At 40.4% G+C, this 23,112-nt stretch overlaps 1 pseudogene; it reads left to right on the top strand.

Annotated features, from left to right (window-relative positions):
- LOC133630535 (NEDD4-like E3 ubiquitin-protein ligase WWP1) overlaps positions 1-22,147 on the top strand; it is a 79,085-nt pseudogene extending 56,938 nt beyond the window's left edge.
- Positions 22,148-23,112: the final 965 nt, after the last annotated feature.

Below are 23,112 nucleotides of genomic sequence, written 5' to 3'. Positions count from 1 at the left end.
ATGACATCTTGTAGAAGGAGACAAGACCATGACATCTTGTAGAGACTAGACCATGACATCTTGTAGAGACAAGAACCATGACATCTTGTAGAAGGAGACAAGACCATGACATCTTGTAGAGACAAGACCATGACATCTTGTAGAGGACTAGACCATGACATCTTGTGGAGGAGACAAGACCAATGACATCTTGTAGAGACAAGACCATGACATCTTGTAGAAGGAGTGACAAGACCATGACATCTTGTAGAGACAAGACCATGACATCTTGTGAAGGAGACCAAGACCATGACATCTTGTAGAGACAAGACCATGCACCTTGTAGAAGGAGACAAAACCATGACATTTGTAGAGACAAGACCCATGACATCTTGTGGAAGGAGACAAGACCATGACATCTTGTAGAGACAAGACCATGACATCTTGTGGAAGGAGACAAGACCATGACATCTTGTAGAGACTAGACCATGACATCTTGTAGAGACAAGACCATGACATCTTGTAGAAGGAGACAAGACCATGACATCTTGTGGAAGGAGACAAGACCATGACATCTTGTAGAAGGAGACAAGACCATGACATCTTGTAGAGACTAGACCATGACATCTTGTAGAGACAAGACCATGACATCTTGTAGGAAGGAGACAAGACCATGACATCTTTGTGGAAGGAGACAAGACCATGACATCTTGTAGGAAGGAGACAAGACCATGACATCTTGTAAGAGACCTGACCATGACATCTTGTGGAAGGAGACCAAGACCATGACATCTTGTAGAAGGAGACAAGACCATGACATCTGTAGAGACAAGACCATGACATCTTGTAGAAGGAGACAAGACCATGACATCTTGTAGAGACAAGACCATGACATCTTGTGGAAGAGACAAGACAATGACATCTTGTAGAGACAAGACCATGACATCTTGTGAAGGAGACAAGACATGACATCTTGTAGAAGGAGACAAGACCATGACATCTTGTAGAGACAAGACCATGACATCTTGTAGAGACAAGACCATGACATCTTGTAGAAGGAGACAAGACCATGACATCTTGTAGAGACTAGACCATGACATCTTGTAGAGACAAGACCATGACATCTTGTGGAAGGAGACAAGACCATGACATCTTGTAGAAGGAGACAAGACCATGACATCTTGTAGAGACAAGACCATGACATCTTGTAGAGACAAGACCATGACATCTTGTAGAAGGAGACAAGACCATGACATCTTGTAGAGACAAGACCATGACATCTTGTAGAAGGAGACAAGACCATGACATCTTGTAGAGACTAGACCATGACATCTTGTGGAAGGAGACAAGACCATGACATCTTGTAGAAGGAGACAAGACCATGACATCTTGTAGAGACAAGACCATGACATCTTGTAGAGACAAGACCATGACATCTTGTAGAAGGAGACAAGACCATGACATCTTGTAGAGACAAGACCATGACATCTTGTGGAAGGAGACAAGACCATGACATCTTGTAGAGACAAGAACCATGACATCTTGTAGAAGGAGACAAGACCATGACGTCTGAAGGATGACATTTGAGCGCTAATGAAATTCTCTCTGCATCATTTCAGATCTTCATCTGGGAAAGAAAGTGACTTGTGTCTTTATTTACTTCTTCCCGCTGACAAATGGCCGGACTTGCCGCAAAATTACCGACTTGAAGGGGCGGCGGCGGCGGCTGGGAGAATCATCTGGGTGACGACTTTGATGCATTGGAGTTAATATCTGCCTGACATTTTCACCACACATTTTCATCAGAGGATCCATCTCAACGTGTGGAGCGTCCTGATAAACCAGGCGGTAATATAACCCCCCCCCCTCCCCCCTCTCTTCGCTGTGGGAAACGTGGATTTGAAAGGTTTCAAAAAGTGTGAATTCATCCTTGGAGTTTTGTCCTGTCAGTCTTCTTGCTTTATTACAACGTTATAACAACGTTGTTACAACGTTATGACAACATTATAACAACCATGTAGACTTGTGTTCCCCTAAAAAACGGCAGAGCTGACCTGTTATAGAAAATATCTTTGACTAGTTTCTTTGGAGGAGATTCCTAAACACATGTTATAGAAAATATCTTTGACTTGTGTTTATCCAATATTCCTAAAAACATTAGAGTTCCCCGTTTATAGAGAGGATCTTTGACTTGTGTTTCTCCAACAGATTCCTAAAAACGGCGGAGTTGTCCTGTTGTAGCTGTGATCTTTGACGAGTGTTTTTCCAACAGATTCCTTCAACCAGTAGAGTTGCATTGTTAGGTAAATGATCTTTGACTTGTGTCTTTACAAAAGATTCCTTAAAAAACTGAGTTGTAATGTTTGAGAAATGATCTTTGACTTGTTTTCCTCCAAAAGATCCCTAAAAACGGCAGAGCTGTCCTGTTATAGCGATGATCTTTGACTAGTGTTTTTCAACAGATTCCTACAAACAGTAGAGTTGTCCTGTTATGTAGATGATCTTTGACTTGTGTCTTTACAAAAGATTCCTTCAAAAACCATAGAGTTGTCCTGTTAAAGCGATGATCTTTGACTTGTGTTTTTCCAACATCCATCCATCCATCCATTTTCTACCGCTTATCCCTTTTGGGGTTGCGGGGGGCGCTGGAGCCTATCCAACAGAGTTCTAAAAAGGCAGAGTTGTCCTTTCATAGCGATGATCTCTGACTAGTGTCTTTACAAAATATTCCTTAAAAAACAGAGTTGTAATGTTTGAGAGATGATCTTGGACTTGTTTTTCTCCAAAAGACCCCTAAAAACAGAAGAGTTGTCCTGTTATAGCGATGATCTTTGACTTGTTTTTCTAACAGAGTCCTAAAAAAAGGCAAAGTTGTCCTTTTATAGCGATGATCTTTGACTTGTCCTGTCATGTACATGATCTTTGACTTGTGTCTTTACAAAAGATTCTTTAAAAAACGATAAGAGTTGTCCTTGTCTAGCGATGATCTTTGACTTGTGTCTTTACAAAAGATCCTTAAAAACAACATAGTTGCATTGTTACGTAGATGATCTTTGACTTTAGAATTCATAAAAAAACAGAGTTGTAATGTTTGAGAGATGATCTTTGACTTGTGTTTCTCCAATATTCCTAAAAACATCAGAGTTCTCAGTCTATGGAGAGGCTCTTTGACGAGTGTTTTTCCAACAGATCCCTAAAAACAAAAGAGTTGTCCTGTTATAGCGATGATCTTTGACTAGTGTTTTTCCAACAGAGTCCTACAAACAGCAGTTGTTCATATCTGCCTGACATTTGTCAGCACAGATTTCCATCAGAGGATCCATCTGTACGTTTGGAGCGTCGTGATAACAGAGGCGGGTCTATCCCCCCCCCCCCTCTTTGCCTCTCCTCTGTGCGGTAAACATGGATTTAAAAGATTTCAAAAGTGTGAAATTTGCCATTTTCCCTGATAGCCTTGCCACGCCCTGATGCGCCCAAGCGAGCGCGTGGCGTCTGAGCACCAGTTGAGGCGAAATAGACGGCGGCGTTCATGGAAGTGACGCTAATGTGACAGAGCGCTCGCTAACATGCAAAGTCACTGGCAGTTCATAAGAATCCTTCTAACTGGGCATTAACATGCAGGCTGTCTGTGGCGCCAGATGCCAGCCGCTTTACGGAGCTGTCTTCTGGGCCCTGAGTGGATGGTGAATCACAGCCAAAGATTGTGCTCGTAAGACCAGCTTAATTCCTAATGTCTGCCAGTGTTATGTACACAGTATTTACATAAACCACCAGCCAATATTTAGAGCAAGTCTTTCCACTAACTGGGAATCAAAGTTGAAATGAAGCGAGCTTTGACGCCTCGAGAAGGAAGTGAGGTTGTCACCATTGGTACAACTGGTGGACCAGATGCAGAAATGACAGACAGAATCAAAGTCCGAGGGTTTTTATTGAAAAAAGCAAGAGAGAAAGGAGGGAGCTTGTAGATCTTGGCTTCTGTGGTCCAGGCTAGCAGGCTGAGGCTGGCAGGCTGAGGCAGGCACACACTGCAGGTCTAAGTCCAAGGTAGAGTACCATCTGGCGACGGCGCCGAGTGAAGTCCAAACATATCTAGGCTGCAGGTTGATGGCAGGCAGGTGAGTTGATTAGTGAGCTGGGATCAGTCGTGCCAGACTGAGAGCTGGAGCCAAGCCCATGCCCAAAACACTCTTACTCTCACAGAGACACGCACAAAGACAAAGATTGTGACAGAAGTCATTCATATTCTCCAAAAAATTGTTGTCGTTCTGAATTTACATCTAAGGCTATGTCTACAATAAGCTGGATAACCCCTTAAACGAACTTAGCCTAAGCCTCGTTTCAGCCACACTATGTCAGCGTTTAAGGTTCCCCTCCTTGGATCATTTTTTAAACAAGTAAGTGCGCCGTGTATTTCTTGAATCTCCGGCTCTTAGCTTTGTATGAACTCATTGATCGTTTCCAAACTGAGTTTGGAGAGGAAGTGACGCCAGAAAGACCGCGCCCCACACAGGAAGTGATGTCAGAAAGACAGCGCCCCACACAGGAAGTGACGTCAGAAAGACCGCGCCCCACACAGGAAGTGACATCAGAAAGATGGAGGCGAGTCATCCAGACATGCCCGTGTGGAAATCACACATCAATACCTTAAGAGAAGGAAACACATGATTGCAGCTATTTGGGATACAACACATCTCAGATGGCAACATAGACGGTTGAGCGAGGGTTTTGGATAAGGCCTGGAAGACCGGCAGCCTGGTGGAATATGTTAGTCACTGAGTGTGTTGTGTCAGAGGAACGGCAAGAGAACTTTCCAATGTCCAGGTCAGCCGTGATTCTGCTTAGTAAAAAACTTTGTCCATTTGTCGAAGGAGAGACAACGACAGACTACGGAAAACAGCGAATACATTTGGACCGGCAAAGAAGACTATTACTAGTTGTTGTCCGCCATGTATGTCGAGTGATGTCTAGTTTTGTACTCCGTAACTACTGTGAAGCCATGAAGTGGTTGCGGCCGTCAAGTACGACCACCAATTTCAGCCTCCAAGCACAATGTCCTGTTGTTGGTTGTTGTGAAATGTTCTTTATCACATTGTTTACTTCCCCACGTCCATTAAAGATATGATTCAGGTATGATGGCTCAGGTGTGATTGACTAACAGCTGCTGGTGGTGAGGCCAGCAAGGTTTACTGTTCAAAGAAATGTGGCAGTAGTCTACATTGAAACACAGTAAGGATACACTTCCAGGTCAGAGGTGACTCTTAAAGGACCATCGTGTGTGTGTGGACACGGATAAGTTTAGGTGGGATTTATCCTGGATAACCTTAGCCGGCTTCGTGTAGGAGGGGCCTAAGCAGGTCTGCATTGACTTGACACGATCTAATAACCCATCAGCTAACAACGAAAGGATACAGCTACAGAGAATAGACAAACACTTGCATTCTGCAGTCAATCAGGGGCGTCACTAGCTTTTAAGGACAGGGGGGGGCGTGGCTTAGCCCCCAGGAGATGCACAGGATGCGAGCAAACGTAGCGCACAAGCACAAAACTTCACAGACGGCTAACAAAGACTTAGAAATGAATCATTGTTATTATTATTATTTCAGTCTGTTTATTTTCAATGTGTGTTCAGTACAACAACAAACATGGTGACATTTTGTTTCCAGCATCAACAAGAAACAATGACTTGCATGATCCTTCAAGATACACTGAAACACAATGAAAGTGGTGGCATTAGCTTCTATGTTATTACTTCACAACATAGAGGCTAATGCCACCACTTTAGCTCATTAGCCTCTATGTTATTACTTCACAACATAGAGGCTAATGCCACCACTTTAGCTCACAATACAATAATTGTTTGTTCCCAAATATTTTGAAGTTGCACAGATTACATTTTGGGCACATATGTGACTAAAATGGTTGTAAATTCAAGCCCTGGAAATATTACTTAATTCCTTGAATTAAACGGGATGATTTGGCTTGTATATAATATATTTATATACATATTTTATGGCAAGCCGTTAAGGAAATTAAATATAAATGGAAGTCTGAATAGAAATGAGAAACTTTTATATAAACTGTAAATAAGAAAGACTTAGAGTCCGTCTGCTGATCTGAAAAAGAGCCAAAGCTGTCAAAGAGCTGAGGGACCATCTTCAAAGTGCAATGCTGAAACAAATAATGCAAACAATAAAATGTAACTTCCAGGGCTTGAGATTAACGTAGTCCCGTCGTCCCGGGGATGGTTAAAAAATTCACGGGACGAAATTAAATGCTCCCCGGGACGATGGCTTTTAACCATTTTTTTTCTTTTTCTTTTTATGTATTTATTCATTTTACATTTTATATTACATTTCTTGGTTTTTCCACTCTCTGAAAATCCTATGAAATGTTTAACAAGCCATCCTATAATAATACAACAGCTATTAATGTAACAATACAATAAAACAAATATATTTAATGATGTTTTTTTCATTATTTTAACAATAGGCTAATGTATATTACTTTATATAGATTCTACAAGAAACACAAAACTTAAAAACTAAATTATTTACAATTGCAGACACAAGGTTCTTGTTCTGCAGTGCTGTGTGCTAATGTGCTTCGTACACCTGCAGGACCGCAAGCAAGGTCGCATAGCAAATGCGGACTGGATTTTGAGTGATGTGGGCATTTTCTATATGATAAATACATAAATGATAAATGGGTTATACTTGTATAGCGCTTTTCTACCTTCAAGGTACTCAAAGCGCTTTGACAGTATTTCCACATTCACCCATTCACACACACATTCACACACTGATGGCGGGAGCTGCCATGCAAGGCGCTAACCAGCAGCCATCAGGAGCAAGGGTGAAGTGTCTTTCCCAAGGACACAACGGACGTGACTAGGAAGGTAGAAGGTGGGGATTGAACCCCAGTAACCAGCAACCCTCCGATTGCTGGAACGGCCACTCTACCAACTTCGCCACGCCGAGTGGAATGGATTGAATACCGACGCACTAAAGGGGCTCTCCACCTTACACTATGAAGTGAGGGGAAACTGAGTGAATAATGACAGGTTATATGATTATTTATTTAAACTTATATTCGGGCCACTTTATAATGAATATGTTGGCATGTATTTGTAAGAAAAAAAAAAAAGATTTTTTTTTTTTTTTAACACCAAATTATTTAGGGGGGCTTAAGAACATTTTAGGGGGGCTTGAGCCTCCCTAAAATAGTCCTAACAACGCCAATGCAGTCAACCCACAAAAACTACCATCGTACTGCGTAAAGGATCTTTGACTCGCATTTGTTTTAGTATGTTCTTAAAAAAACAGCAATGTTCCTGTCAGAGAGGAGGTATCTTTCCAGCAGATTTCTAATAGCAGTGGAGTTCTCCTGTCTCATAGAGGATCTTTGACTCGTGTTTCCCCAACAGATGACTAAAAACAGCAGTTATAATCTTATATATATATAATTTTTAAATATTGTTTTTCAGTAGGTCCTAAATTAAAACAGCGATGTTCCTGTCATAGATGATCTTTGACTATTGTTTTTCCAACAGATGACTAAAACCAGCAGAGTTGTCCTCAGCGTTGGAAAACACGGCTTTACACAATAAGAGTGCTACTAATGCTGTTACTTTGACGAGTAACGAGTAATGTAATTCATTATTGTTTGGTATGTGTTACAATCCTGTTGTTACGGGTGGGTTTACGCAGCGTGATGCGCGGTTTGTTCTCCCGGGATGCAAACGGACGACTCCGGACATGACTTGCGGGTAGGAACATAATTTCATCTTGAAAATCAACGAAGCACCAAAAAACAGAAAAACCAGACGAAGGGAAAAAAGTGCCGATCGCCTTGGATGCTAGCTTAGCACTTAGCAAGGACTAGAGACAGGAATACCCACGTATCAGTAGCGTGAAGCAAACAAAGAAGCCAGGACGAGTGACCGTCAAAGGCAGGCTTAAATAGTGTCTCTGATTGGAAACAGGTGAGCGTCCCGAACACAAGAGGCAGGTGAAAATAATACGTAACCATGGTGACTAAAACAAATCAAATCAACTTTATTTATAAAGCACATTTAAAATTGACCACAGGGGTAGCCAAAGTGCTGTACAATGGGCAGGTTAAAAATAATACGAGAACCGAGCAAACACAACACAACACAAACAGAACACGATAAAAAATAAATAAATAAAATATAAAAACATAAAAACAGGTTGACAGCAGGTGTATTATGGGGCGCCATTGCAGGATGGATATCACTCAGTGTTAAAAGCCATGGAATAAAAGTATGTTTTTAAGAGAGATTTAAAAACAGGAAGAGAGGAGGCTTGTCTAACACTCAGAGGTAGGTCGTTCCAGAGCTTGGGAGCAGCAGCAGCGAAAGCTCTGTCACCTCTAAGCTTCAGCCTTGTGTCCGGGACCGTCAGTAGCAGCTGATCGGCTGATCTTAGGGATCGGGTGGGGCAGTAAGGCTGAAGGAGGTCGGAGAGATATGTTGGCGCGAGGTTGTTTAGACATTTAAAATCAAATAAAATGAGTTTAAAATTGATTCTGTAACGCACAGGGAGCCAGTGAAGGGACGCTAATATAGGGGTGATGTGCTCACGTCTGCGGGTCTGTGTTAGCAGACGAGCAGCAGAGTTCTGCACGAGCTGCAGGCGGGCGAGGGAGGCCTGGCTAATGCCTACATACAAGGCATTGCAGTAGTCTAAACGAGTCGAGATAAAGGCGTGGATTAATTTCTTAATTAAACAAACTCAAGGGTGCACAACAACAGGAACTAAGAGAGTCCAAAACTATCAGGAAACACAAAACCTGATCCGGACCACGGATCGTGACACCTGTTACGTGGCACGCTACTTTTGATGTGGTTAAATGTCAACAAGACCGCGTCAGCAAGTCAGGAAGTAACTTTTTATGAATGACAGCAACCAGCAGAACTTGATATCAAATGGGAAGACAATAAACAACATGTCGGCTAAGTACACACTCACACGTACACACACTACTACTACTACTACTATGAGGTAATAGTGAACAACCAATGAAGGAGAAGAAGGCAACCCTACATTACCTCCTTTGTGAACACAAAGACACCACTTGTCATGTGCTGTAGATCAGTTGTTTCAGTCAGTCGTCAAAAAAGCAATGTTCCTGTCATACAGTAGATGATCTTTGACGTTTTCCAACAGATTCCTAAAAACGGCAGAGTTACGGTTTTTGTCACTGGATCTTCAAAAACAGCAGAGTGTACGGAGGATCTTTCATTCCTCCAGTAAACTCATGATTGTATTTATGACTGAAAAAAAGTTGTATTTGTGTATTTATTCAAATTCACCCATTCACACACACACATGACTACAACGTGTGTGTGTGTGAAATAGTGTCAAAAGCGCTTTAATTCCCTGAAGGTAGAAAAGTGCAATACAAGTACAACCCATTCGAAGGGAAATATTGTAGATTTTATACTGAATACAAGCCAGGCCTGGCCCTAACCAATCTGGCGCCCTAGGCAAGATTTTAGGTGGCGCCCCCCCACATTGGCAGTGAAGTGTATATACTCACAAGAAACCGAATAGCTTTGTCTTTGACCTTTTTTTACTTAAAGAAAGCAAATTAACATATTATATGAGAATGTTATGTTATGATTATCTTTAACCGAATCCCAGCAGTGCTCAAATTAAAAAACAGCATTCCCTCTCATGTGATATTGCTTAATTAACATTAATGATGTGCACTTTAACAACTAGTCTTACAACTATACCTAATATATAAAGGGGTGGAAAAGTGACTATTACCTGCAGGGCAAACATTAGCTAACCAGAAGGCAATAACAATGTAAACAAAAAACACCTGCTTAAAAGATCTAATACAAATGTCCCTGAGGAATGTAAGGTGGGAGTACTGTAATTACCTAACGTTACATTATTATTTTCCATAACAATTTAGCCCCCTCCACAATATTAACACGACGTTAAAACAGAACTAGCTATTTATTGATTAGCAATTGCCGAATCATGTAGCATTAGCTTAATGCTAAAAAGCCAGGTTACTATCACATTCTGTAACAGACAAATAATTTCAGGTAGGCTAATGTTACCTACCTGCTACCTCTGTCTTTTTCTCGTTTCGCCTCCTCTTCTTTTCTCCTTTTTCTTCCCTGGGCACCTGACAGTTTTGGCCGTTTTGACATCTTGTGTTGATTTTTTGACGTGGCTTTACTTTGCATTTTAATTAACGTGGGATTATTTTTTGTATTTAGAAATAATAGTACCAACTTTTATTTATTTATTTATTTTTCCCTCCAACATTTGTGGCACTGGCGTGGCGCCCCCTGATGGACGGCGCCCTTAGCATTTGCCTATACGGCCTATGCCACGGGCCGGCCTTGATACAAGCAATTCTCCAAAAGAGTGAAGTTGAGTCTTGGTTCCTTAGCTTTGTGAAAAGGTTATCAAACATGTTTTCATTGGTCGCCACATTTGAAATGCATACCTTTAACTTATCGTGATGTGGCGATACAAGGCTGTCATTGGACTAAAACGACACAGTGACAATGTCGGTGGTAGCGTTTTGTTGTGGTTATGTTGCCCAATTTGTTTATGTGTTTCTATCACACATTGTCGTTGGCTTTTTATGTCCACCTATTCTCGACCCCTGAGTTTCAAGGGTGCAAACAATCTGGACCAGGACTGCAGTTTGGGGTGCAGGGTGAGACACACAACGTGTTCATCTCCGCTAAGCGAATATAGCTTGCCCAGCATGATGAATTGCTAGCATGCCCTTGAGCCGAACACACACACACACACACAAAGGTATATATATATTTATAAATGGTGTAGCCAATGGATGAGGGTTATTTAGTCCCAGCCATTAACACTAATCAAAACCCCCTTCACCTGATAAGAGCTGCAGGGGTCATCGAGCTGCTACGAACGGCCAGATTTTCCTCCTTGCTAACCAGGCTTAAACAATGTGCCACCGGCGGGAAGCGTGAGGGTGATGAAAGGATCTCGGTGTGACATTTATTCGTTTGGATTGTAAAGAAAAGAGCACAGAGGTGACAGTGGTTGTGTGGGTAGGAACAGCGGTGAAATACATCGTTGAACACGCCACAAACAACACGTATTGCTTACACAGTCTGAAAGGTCATTGACTAGCAAAGGTAACCTGAACATGTTTGTGCTAGTTTCAGCCCATCAGTTCTCCTGATGACCAACGACAGAAGACCTGACTGCGCAGTGAAGCCTTAGAAACCAGTTAGTTGGACGCGGTCTACTCGTACGGACTCATGGAAACAGAATGAATATCTTTCAAGCATCAAACTGAACTAATATTCAAGAAAAATTGTAACTTTGATGCCTTCCGAGTTCTGCGTCGTCCAGTGGAATACGCTGACTCAACAACGGTCTCTTTTCCACCCCAGGAACTTGGTACGCAACCTGAGATTTAGAACAATGATCGTGATCTTTTGGCGCAGAACTCAAAGGAATTCTGCCTGCCAGGTGCGTTGTTGCAGGAGGGGTCAACCTGCGGACATTTCCAGATGACCCTGTTGGACGACCATACACTTTTGTCGAACAGTCACAGGTCCCGTCTCTTGGGAGATTTCACAAGCGTTTATTTCAAACAGGTCACAGGTAAGTAAATGTCACTCCCACAGGCAAGCCAGCCCCGGGTGAAGAAGGATTCGCTCTTTCAATCAATCAATCAATCAATGTTTATTTATATAGCCCTAAATCACAAAAGTCTCAAAGGGCTGCACAAGCCACAACAACATCCTCGGCACAGCGCCCACACAAGGGACGTCGATGTGAATGACTATGAGAAACCTTGGAGGGGACCGCATATGTGGGTAACCCCCCCTCTAAGTACAGTCCCTAGTGGATCCAAATAACAGTGAGAGTCCAGTCCATAGTGGGGCCAGCAGGAGACCATCCCGAGCGGAGACAGGTCAGTAGCGCAGAGACGTCCCCAACCGATGCACAGGCGAGCGGTCCACCCCGGGTCCCAACTCTGGACAGCCAGCATCTCATCCATGGTCACCGGAACCGGAATAACCCAGCGAGGGGGCAAAGGAGAAAAGAAAACGGCAGATCAACTGTTCTAAAAAAGGGGGCTCTATTTAAAGGCTAGAGTATACAAATGAGTTTTAAGATGGGACTTAAATGCTTCTACTGAGGTAGCATCTCTAACTGTTACCGGGAGGGCATTCCAGAGTACTGGAGCCCCAATAGAAAACGCTCTATAGCTCGCAGACTTTTTTTGGGCTCTGGGAATCACTAATAAGCCGGAGTTCTTTGAAGGCAGATTTCTTGCCGGGACATATGGTACAATACAGTCAGCAAGATAGGATGGAGCTAGACCGTGTAGTATTTTATACCTAAGTAGTAAAACCTTAAAGTCACAGTAGAAGAGCAGACCAGTCCACTGGGTCAAGGAGTCCATGGTCAGACCAGTGTTCACCAGGCTGGGGGAAAGTCCAAGGCTATCAATTAGTGGAGTTCTGTCAAAATAATGTGTAACTATTAGGGTTGTACGGTATACTGGTATTACTATAGTAATGAATCATATTCGGTACTTTACTATACCGCCTCTAAAAAGTACCGGTCCCCCACCCGCCGTGTCATGCATGTTTCCATGGCGTATCTACAGCCTTTGTCAATACTTACCTGATGCACCTTTGGCAGCGATTCCAGCCTCCAGTCTTTTTGAATACGATGCCACAAGCTTATCTTTGTCACCTAACTTTGTCACCTATCTTTGTCACCTAACTTTGTCACCTATCTTTGTCACCTAACTTTGTTACCTAACTTTGTCACCTAACTTTGTCACCTAACTTTGTTACCTAACTTTGTCACCTATCTTTGTCACCTAACTTTGTTACCTAACTTTGTCACCTAACTTTGTCACCTAACTTTGTCACCTATCTTTGTCACCTAACTTTGTCACCTAACTTTGTCACCTAACTTTGTCACCTATCTTTGTCACCCAACATTGTCACCTAACTTTGTCACCTAACTTTGTCACCTATCTTTGTCACCTATCTTTGTCACCTAACTTTGTCACCTATCTTTGTCACCTATCTTTGTCACCTAACTTTGTCACCTTTGTCACCTATCTTTGTCACCTAACTTTGTCACCTATCTTTGTCACCTAACTTTGTCACCTATCTTTGTCACCTAACTTTGTCACCTATCTTTGTCACCTAACTTTGTCACCTAACTTTGTCAACTATCTTTGTCACCTAACTTTGTCACCTATCTTTGTCACCTAACTTTGTCACCTAACTTTGTCACCTATCTTTGTCACCTAAAGTTGTCACCTAACTTTGTCACCTAACTTTGTCACCTATCTTTGTCACCTAACTTTGTCACCTATCTTTGTCACCTAACTTTGTCACCTATCTTTGTCACCTAACTTTGCCACCTATCTTTGTCACCTAACTTTGTCACCTATCTTTGTCACCTAACTTTGTCACCTAACTTTGTCACATAACTTTGTCACCTATCTTTGTCACCTAACGTTGTCACCTATCTTTGTCACCTATCTTTGTCACCTAACTTTGTCACCTAACTTTGTCACCTATCTTTGTCACCTAACTTTGTCACCTAACTTTGTCACATAACTTTGTCACCTACCTTTGTCACCTAACTTTGTCACCTATCTTTGTCACCTAACTTTGTCACCTAACTTTGTCACCTAACTTTGTCACCTATCTTTGTCACCTAACTTTGTCACCTATCTTTGTCACCTATCTTTGTCACCTAACTTTGTCACCTAACTTTGTCACCTATCTTTGTCACCTAACTTTGTCACCTTTGTCACCTATCTTTGTCACCTAACTTTGTCACCTATCTTTGTCACCTAACTTTGTCACCTATCTTTGTCACCTAACTTTGTCACCTATCTTTGTCACCTAACTTTGTCACCTAACTTTGTCACCTATCTTTGTCACCTAACTTTTTCACCTAACTTTGTCACCTATCTTTGTCACCTAACTTTGTCACCTAACTTTGTCACCTAACTTTGTCACCTAACTTTGTCACCCATCTTTGTCACCTAACATTGTCACCTAACTTTGTCACCTAACTTTGTCACCTATCTTTGTCACCTATCTTTGTCACCTAACTTTGTCACCTATCTTTGTCACCTATCTTTGTCACCTAACTTTGTCACCTTTGTCACCTATCTTTGTCACCTAACTTTGTCACCTATCTTTGTCACCTAACTTTGTCACCTATCTTTGTCACCTAACTTTGTCACCTATCTTTGTCACCTAACTTTGTCACCTAACTTTGTCACCTATCTTTGTCACCTAACTTTTTCACCTAACTTTGTCACCTATCTTTGTCACCTAACTTTGTCACCTAACTTTGTCACCTAACTTTGTCACCTAACTTTGTCACCCATCTTTGTCACCTAACATTGTCACCTAACTTTGTCACCTAACTTTGTCACCTATCTTTGTCACCTATCTTTGTCACCTAACTTTGTCACCTATCTTTGTCACCTATCTTTGTCACCTAACTTTGTCACCTTTGTCACCTATCTTTGTCACCTAACTTTGTCACCTATCTTTATCACCTATCTGCCTCATGATGGTGCTTTTCAGCTGGCTAAAGTGTCTCCACCAGAAGCTCCCATGCACATCTGGACTTTACGGGATTGCAAATCCAGCATCCTTCCAGGGTGAGGATGTTACGTGGAAAGGCTGACGAGGTCCAGAAGTCAAACTAAAAGACATTGCACTACCGTCACCATGACAACGTGCATAAACAAATACAACATGACCTAAAAGAAAGTAAAACATGTACAATATTACACCAGTTGTACTTGTGTTCATTGTCCAGGCAGGTCCTCCAAAAAGACACACACACACACACACACACACACACACACACACACACACACACACACACACACACACACACACACACACACACACACACACACACACACACACACACACACACACACACACGTGCACACACACACACACGTGCACACACACACACGTGCACAGTGCGGTGCCTATACAGTATAGATTAGTTATTGAGCACACCTCATGAAAGATGCAGTTATGTAAATGAGCTGTGGGTGAGTGACCGCAGGTCAAAGGTCAAAGCCAGCTGCTCCCGCTCCAACTTCAGATCCTGCACAGCAGCACAAACGTCTGCTGTCATAATCATTTACTAGACAAATATCACAGACTGCAGTCTTCATTTCATTAGTCAGGACCGCCACACTAAATATTCCTCAGTGGGACTTTTTGTTTGAGGGACACTCGACTCTGAATGAGGGGAGCAAAGAGGAGCTGACTACTAACATATAGATAGTGGCCATAGTGGAGCAAAGTCATTAGTAGGCCTTACAACAATATACATACATACATATATATATACATATACATATATATATATGTATACATATACACATGCTGTATACATATACACATTTCACATATATGTACATACATACATACATGTATATACGTATATATATAGATACACACATATACATATATACACAGATATATACATGTATATATATATACACATATATACACACACATGCACACATTTATACATATATATACACAACCTATATATACACATGTACACATATAAACACATACATACATGTATACACACACATACAGTGTATACGCAACACACATATACACCCCTCTATACACACATATATTCATACAGTATATATGTATGTATATATATGTATACATATACAGATACTGTATACATATACACATATTCACATATATGTACATACATACATGTATATATATATATCTATATATATATATATATATATATAGATATATATATATAGATACACACATATACATATATAAATATATATATTTGTATACATATACAAATATACACACACACACACACACCTATATACACACAACATATATATACACACACACATATACATATAAACACATATATACACGTATACACACACATACTGTATATACACAAACACATGTATATACACATTTATACATATATATGTATATATATACACAAATATACACACACGCACACATATATATACAACATTTATATATACACACATGTACATATAAACACATACATACACGTATACACACACGTACAGTATATACACAGATATACACATTTATACACACACATATAGACATATATATACACACACACACACACATATATACACACATATATTTATACAGTATATATGTCTGTATATATGCATACATATACACATATTCACATATATGTACATACACGCATGTATGTATATATATATATATATATATATATATATATATATATATATATATATATATATATATATATATACACACATATACATATATAAATACATATATTTGTATACATATACAAATATACACACACACACACACACACACCTATATACACACAACATATACATATAAACACATATATACACGTATACACACACATACTGTATATACACAAACACATGTATATACACATTTATACATATATATGTATATATATACACATATATACACACAACATATATATATATATATATACACATGTACATATAAACACATATATACACGTATACACACACATACAGTATATACGCATATATACACGTTTATACACACACATATAGACAAATATACACACACACACATATATATATACACACATATATTTATACAGTATATATGTATGTATATATGCATACATATACACATTTTCACATATATGTGTAAACATGCATGTAAATATATACATACACACATATATACATATACACACACACACACAAATACACGTTTATACACATATATATACACACATATATAATTAGTTAAAATAAGAAATACATTCAAATTGAATTCAAATATTGTTGGAATCCTTCAAAATGTGTAATTATAAGAAATGGAGGCTCTTTTTGGCGCAGTATTAGTGATTGGTGGTTTTGTTAAAGGAATGACACAACAACAACACACAAGTGACTGACAGGAAGTCGTTATTAAAGGAATGACACAACAACAACACAAATGAACATTATAACGTTTGCTGTGGTCTGGAACAACATGGTAACGTTTCCTGTGGTCTGGAACAACATGGCAATGTTTGCTGTGGTCTGGAACAGCATGACAACATATGCTGTGGTCTGGAACAAAATTATAACGTTTGCTGTGGTCTGGAACAACATGACAACATTTGCTGTGGTCTGGAACAAAATTATAACGTTTGCTGTGGTTTTTTGAACAAGATGGTGACGTTTCCTGTGGTTTGGAACAACATGGCAACATTTGCCGTGGTCTGTAACAAAATGGTAACGTTAGCTGTGGTCTGAAATAACATGACAACATTTGCCGTGGTCTGGAACAGAATGATAATGTTTGCTGTGGTCTGGAACAACATGACAATGTTTGCTGTGGCCTGGAACAACATGACAACATTTGCTGTGGTCTGGAACAAAATTATAATGTTTGCTGTGGTCTGGAACAACATGACAATGTTTGCTGTGGCCTGGAACAACATGACAACATTTGCTGTGGTCTAGAACAAAATGATAACGTTTGCTGTGGTTTTTTGAACAACATGGTGACGTTTCCTGTGGTTTGGAACAACATAGCAACATTTGCAGTGGTCTGTAACAAAATGGTAACGTTTGCTGTGGTCTGGAACAACATGGCAACATTTGCCGTGATCTGTAACAAAATGATAACGTTTGCTGTGGTCTGGAACAACACGACAACATTTGCTGTGGTCTGGAACAAAATGACAACGTTTGCTGTGGTCTAGAACAACATGGTGACGTTTCCTGTGGTTTGGAACAACATGGCAACATTTTCTGTGGTCTGGAACAAAATGGTAACGTTTGCTGTGGTTTGGAACAACATGACAATGTGTGCTGTGGTCTGGAACAACATGACAACATTTGCTGTGGTCTGGAACAACATGACAACATTTTCTGTGGTCTGGAACAAAAATGATAACGTTTGCTGTGGTCTGGAACAACGTAGCACACAAACAACTATCAGAAATGCAGCCAATATGACATACAGATAATGTGTCATGAGACATGCAAATATAAATTAAATACAGAGAGGACGTAAGTCAAGGAAATTAAAAATATAGCTACAAACGAGGCATAATGATGCAATATGTACATAGAGTTAGCCTAAATAGCATGTTAGCATGGATTGCACATCTTCATCGCTGGCTCCATGAGCAATTCACTTTAATACCCCACTAAATATTCATGCATGATAGAAGCTTCAGGCTAACTCCTTCTCAACTTTCTGCGTTTGGGCCAGAGTTGTTGTTCTCCTGCAGAGGAAGATCAAGGGGACGAGCAGCAGGTGCACTCGTGTATTATATAGAAATAACTGCAGACTACAACATTCCAAGTCATGCACTGACTAATCATGCCTGATTAGCACTCCACACAGGTCAATAACTTTATGCATTCATGCACAGTATCAAACATTTGGTGCACAAAACGAGACAAATAAGGAGTGGCATTAAACACGTCTTTCTGTTGTACATGTAAACAAACCACGGTGCGTTCAAGGGCAGCCAAAATGAGTAGGACAAAACGGCGTTCGCCAAATACTGAATCCTGTTTAATATAAAGAGTGAGATTTGTAACACTCTGGAATGTTTGTGTCATGTTTGTCTTCTCACACAAACCATAGTTAAACTTTTTGTCCATTTTGACACATTTTTGAAAAAGCTCCAGTGCTAAAAGGGCGTGGAGGATTCGAAAACAGACACTTTGATCAACTTGCACCTTCCCTCACCTGCTGCAGTCCGACTACTTCTTGGAAGTTCTCCAACGCTCTGTTGACTTTTTGATGATGATGTGCTTTTCTGAGCTGGCAGCATTTTGTGGAAGAGAAGTGTTGAGGAGGCAGGAAGACAAAGACGGACTGCAAGTAACTCTTCATCTCCGCAACAACAACAATAAAGACTCCGCACTTCAAAAAGATTTCCCCGAGTGAAAAACAACTGGAAAGATGAACTTTCTGGTGACTTCCGCAACCCGGATGTTTTTTATTTTCTTTATTTGAGTGTGCTTTTGCAGACGCTCTCACCTGAACAGGTGCAGGGTCAGTGGGAAGTGGCGTGGAGGTGGTCATGAGTGGAAGGTGCTGCAGTGTCCTGTTGCACATCTTCATGAATAATTCACTTTAATACCCCACTAAATATTCATGCATGATAGAAGCTTCAGGCTAACTCCTTCTCAACTTTCTGCGTTTGGGCCAGAGTTGTTCTCCTGCAGAGGAAGATCAAGGGGACGAGCAGCAGGTGCACTCGTGTATTATATAGAAATAACTGCAGACTACAACATTCAAAGAGCCAGCGTGGGGGGAAAGGAAAGGGGGAGGGGATAAAACATTCCCAAATTAATTTCCATCTCCAGAGTTCATGCATCTTTAATAAGAGGGCGGGGTTACTCGCCGCCTGCATGAATAAACGACCATGAGGCCTGTCGGATCTTCTCTGTGGAGCCCAGGAACAACATAGGCAGGGAGGCTTTGAAGAGGGAGAGAGAAGTGGAACAGAGGTTAAATAGTGTGTGTGTGTGTGTGTGTGTGTGTGTGTGTGTGTGTGTGTGTGTGTGTGTGTGTGTGTGTGTGTGTGTGTGTGTGTGTGTGTGTGTTCGTGTATTGCTACCCTTCTTGAGACACCGAGAAAGAAAAGTATCTTCCATATGAGGAGGTGTGAACAAGTGAGGACATAATTCATGGTCCCAATAACATTGCATCTAATAGAGAGCCAAATACTAGAGTCCGTGAACATTGCTCCAAAGTCAGGATTTTTAAAACATTTAAATGCACTCCCTTTGGCCAAAATGTATATGTATATAGAGACATACTGTAATAACTTGAAGTCATTAATGAAGATTCAAAATCAATTACAAACAATTCTCAATTTTTTTTTAAAACTAAAAGCAGTCTTTTTCTCAGTGTGTTGACTTTTTTCTCATAAAATTGGGAACAATTTCTCATATTCTTTCTGTTTCTGTAATATTGCAATATTTTCCTCATAAAATTATAACTTATTTATGTCAAATGAGTACTTTTCAATGCAAAATGGTGACATTTGTCATATAAAATTCTGACTTTTATCACAATATTGCCAATTTTTTTGTTGTTCTTGTAAAATAGGGACATTTTTTCAGTGAAATGATGACTTCTGTCATAATTTTGCTGAGTAAAATTCTGATTATTATTATAACATTGCCAACATTTTACATTTTTCTTATAAAATTGTGACTTTTGTCGAGTAAAATGACGACTCTTTTCACAAAGTTGCCAAAATGTTAAGCTTTTCTTGTAAAACTGCGACTGTTATTGAGTAAAATTCCAACTTTTATCGTAATATTGCACAAATATTCGTTTTTTCTCGTAAAATTTTGACTTGCGTTGAGTAAAATGACGACTTTTATTATAATACTACTAAGTTTTTCTTGTGAAATTCCAACTCATTTTTCACAACAAGCTTTTTTTATATTTGCATAGTATGTATATATTATTAATGTTGTAAATACACTTCATTATATATCTAGAAAGGCTGGTCCTAAAGAGGGAGGCATTTTTCTCAGGTCTCAAGAAGGTAACAAATACAAGTGTGTGTGTGTGTGTGTGTGTGTGTGTGTGTGTGTGTGTGTGTGTGTGTGTGTGTGTGTGTGTGTGTGTGTGTGTGTGTGTGTGAGTGACAGGAAGTGACAGGCCCTGTGGACGCTGTCCCAGGAGGCTCCATGTTGCCAACAAGCACCTCCATCACCTCAGTCAACACCTGACAGGAGGAGCACATGAAAAGTGTCTCACAGAGCGTGTGTGACGTCGCCATGACGACCACGCCCACACGCACCGCCCTGTTTGTTGTGTGAACAACACGACAACAATTAGAAGTAAACATGCTGAACGTGAGGCTGATAATTGTGTGATTGGCTTTTTGACCCCTGCTCTAGGTCGAGTCCAAGTGTAAACCATTCAACTGTTTGGGTCTTTGGCAGCCTGTTTTTTTGTATCAAATTCACCTGTTAGGGTCTTTGGTATCCTTTTTTTCATATGATTCACCTGTTTGGGTTTTTGGCATCCTGTTTTTATCCAATTTACCTGTCAGGGTCTTTGGTATCCTGTTTTCCCCCCTATTCACCTGTTTGGGTCTTTGGCATACTGTTTAAAAAAAAAAATCAAATGCACCTGTTTGGGTCTTTGGCATCCTGTTTTTAAAAATTTTTTTTTATATCAATTTCACCTGCTTGGGTCTTTGGCACTCTGTTTTTTTTTTGTTTTTTTAATTTAAAAAAAGAAATCAAATTCACCTGTTAGGGTCTTTGGTATCCTGTTTTTAAAAAAAAAAATATTATTATTTAAAAAAAAATCAAATTCACCTGTTAGGGCCTTTGGTGTCCTTTTTTTCATATGATTCACCTGTTTGAGTTTTTGGCATCCTGTTTTTATCCAATTTACCTGTCAGGGTCTTTGGTATCCTGTTTCCCCCCCCCTATTCACCCGTTTGGGTCTTTGGCATACTGTTTTAAAAAAAAATCAAATGCACCTTTTTGGGTCTTTGGCATCCTGTTTTTAAAATTATTTTTTTTATATCAATTTCACCTGCTTGGGTCTTTGGCACCCTGTTTTTTTTTGTTTTGTTTTTTTTTATTTAAAAAAAGAAATCAAATTCACCTGTTAGGGTCTTTGGTATCCTGTTTTTTTTTTTATTTTAAATTTTTATTTTTAAAAATCAAATTCACCTGTTAGGGTCTTTGGTATCCTGTTTTTTTTTTATTTTAATTAAAAAAAAAAAAAATCAAATTCACCTGTTAGGGTCTTTGGTATCCTGTTTTTTTAAATTTTTAATTGTATTTATTTTTTATAAAATCAAATTCACCCGTTAGGGTCTTTGGTATCCTGTTTTAAATTTTTATTTTTTTAAAATCAAATTCACCTGTTAGGGTCCTTGGTATCCTGTTTAAAAAAAAAATCAAATTCACTTGTTTGGGTCTTTGGCATCCTGTTTTTTCCCCTGATTCACCTCTTAGGGTCTTTGGCAAACCGGCGGCAGCGAACAGCTGCAATCAGTCGCCGGCAATCAGCACACCTGGGACTGATGAGGGCGAGCTGAATAAAGACTAGTGGAGCCAAGGATCCTCGCCGGAACTTAATCTTCTGTTCCCTGTTACAGTAAACTGTCCTGTATTTGGCTTTCCTTGTGCATTCTCGCATTCAGTGTCCTCCCGCTTCCATGCTCATTTGTCCACTGTCTTCTCCCTTGTGCCCCGCAGTGTCTTCTTCCGTCGCCTTGGTCTCGAGCTGTGTGTTTCGCTCCCTTGGACTCCCCCTGGATCTCGACTGCCTTCCCGGATCTCCACCTCCTCGCGTGGACACGGACTCTGATACCTGTCTCTCTTGCCCTGGATCTTTTGCCTGCCATACGGACTTCCCAGATCAGCCTCGCCCTCTTGGACTTCCGAGTTTGGAACAACACCTCCCAGTAACACTCAACAGATAACTGCTTCACATAGTCTCACACCAGACGCACTCTTGAATTTAGTCACAGTCCATTTCCTTAGTTTAAGTATATTTGGTTGTTATTATATATGTGGTCTATATATATAAAATACATCATAGAGCAATATTGCCCCCTTGAGGTTCTGTGCCGCCACACCTCCCCCTGCAAACATAACAATTTTGTCTCAATTTCTTCAGAAGCAAGTTCCCTCAGATTGGCTGGAGTTGGTAGACGTTTAAAGTGACTAATCACAGAGAAGGGGAGTCGGAGTCCATGCCCACCCCAAGCGCCAAAATAGTGGAAGGTCGCACACGAGGAAACAAAGTCCAAATGTGTTGGCATGTGCAGGAAATGAGGGCAGTGTCCTTTTAAAGTGCGGGAGTTATGCCAAGGTTTTGACGCCACATTTTTACAGAAAGTCAACGAAGCATCCAGAACCACTTTTCTGTACAGATACTTTCCTAAACCCCATTTGGAGGCTGTCGCTTGGAATTCCACCACCCTTGACATCATTTGGGTTTGGACGTTGTCTGAGAATGTTCACGCGCTGGTAAAAAACACAACATTTCCACTGCATCCCAGCAGCGTC

The sequence above is a fragment of the Entelurus aequoreus genome, linkage group LG15, assembly GCF_033978785.1.
Source record: "Entelurus aequoreus isolate RoL-2023_Sb linkage group LG15, RoL_Eaeq_v1.1, whole genome shotgun sequence".
NCBI classification, from domain to species: domain Eukaryota; kingdom Metazoa; phylum Chordata; class Actinopteri; order Syngnathiformes; family Syngnathidae; genus Entelurus; species Entelurus aequoreus.
The sequence above is the reverse complement of the archived record's forward strand: the minus strand, read 5'-3'. Positions and strand labels throughout refer to the sequence as shown.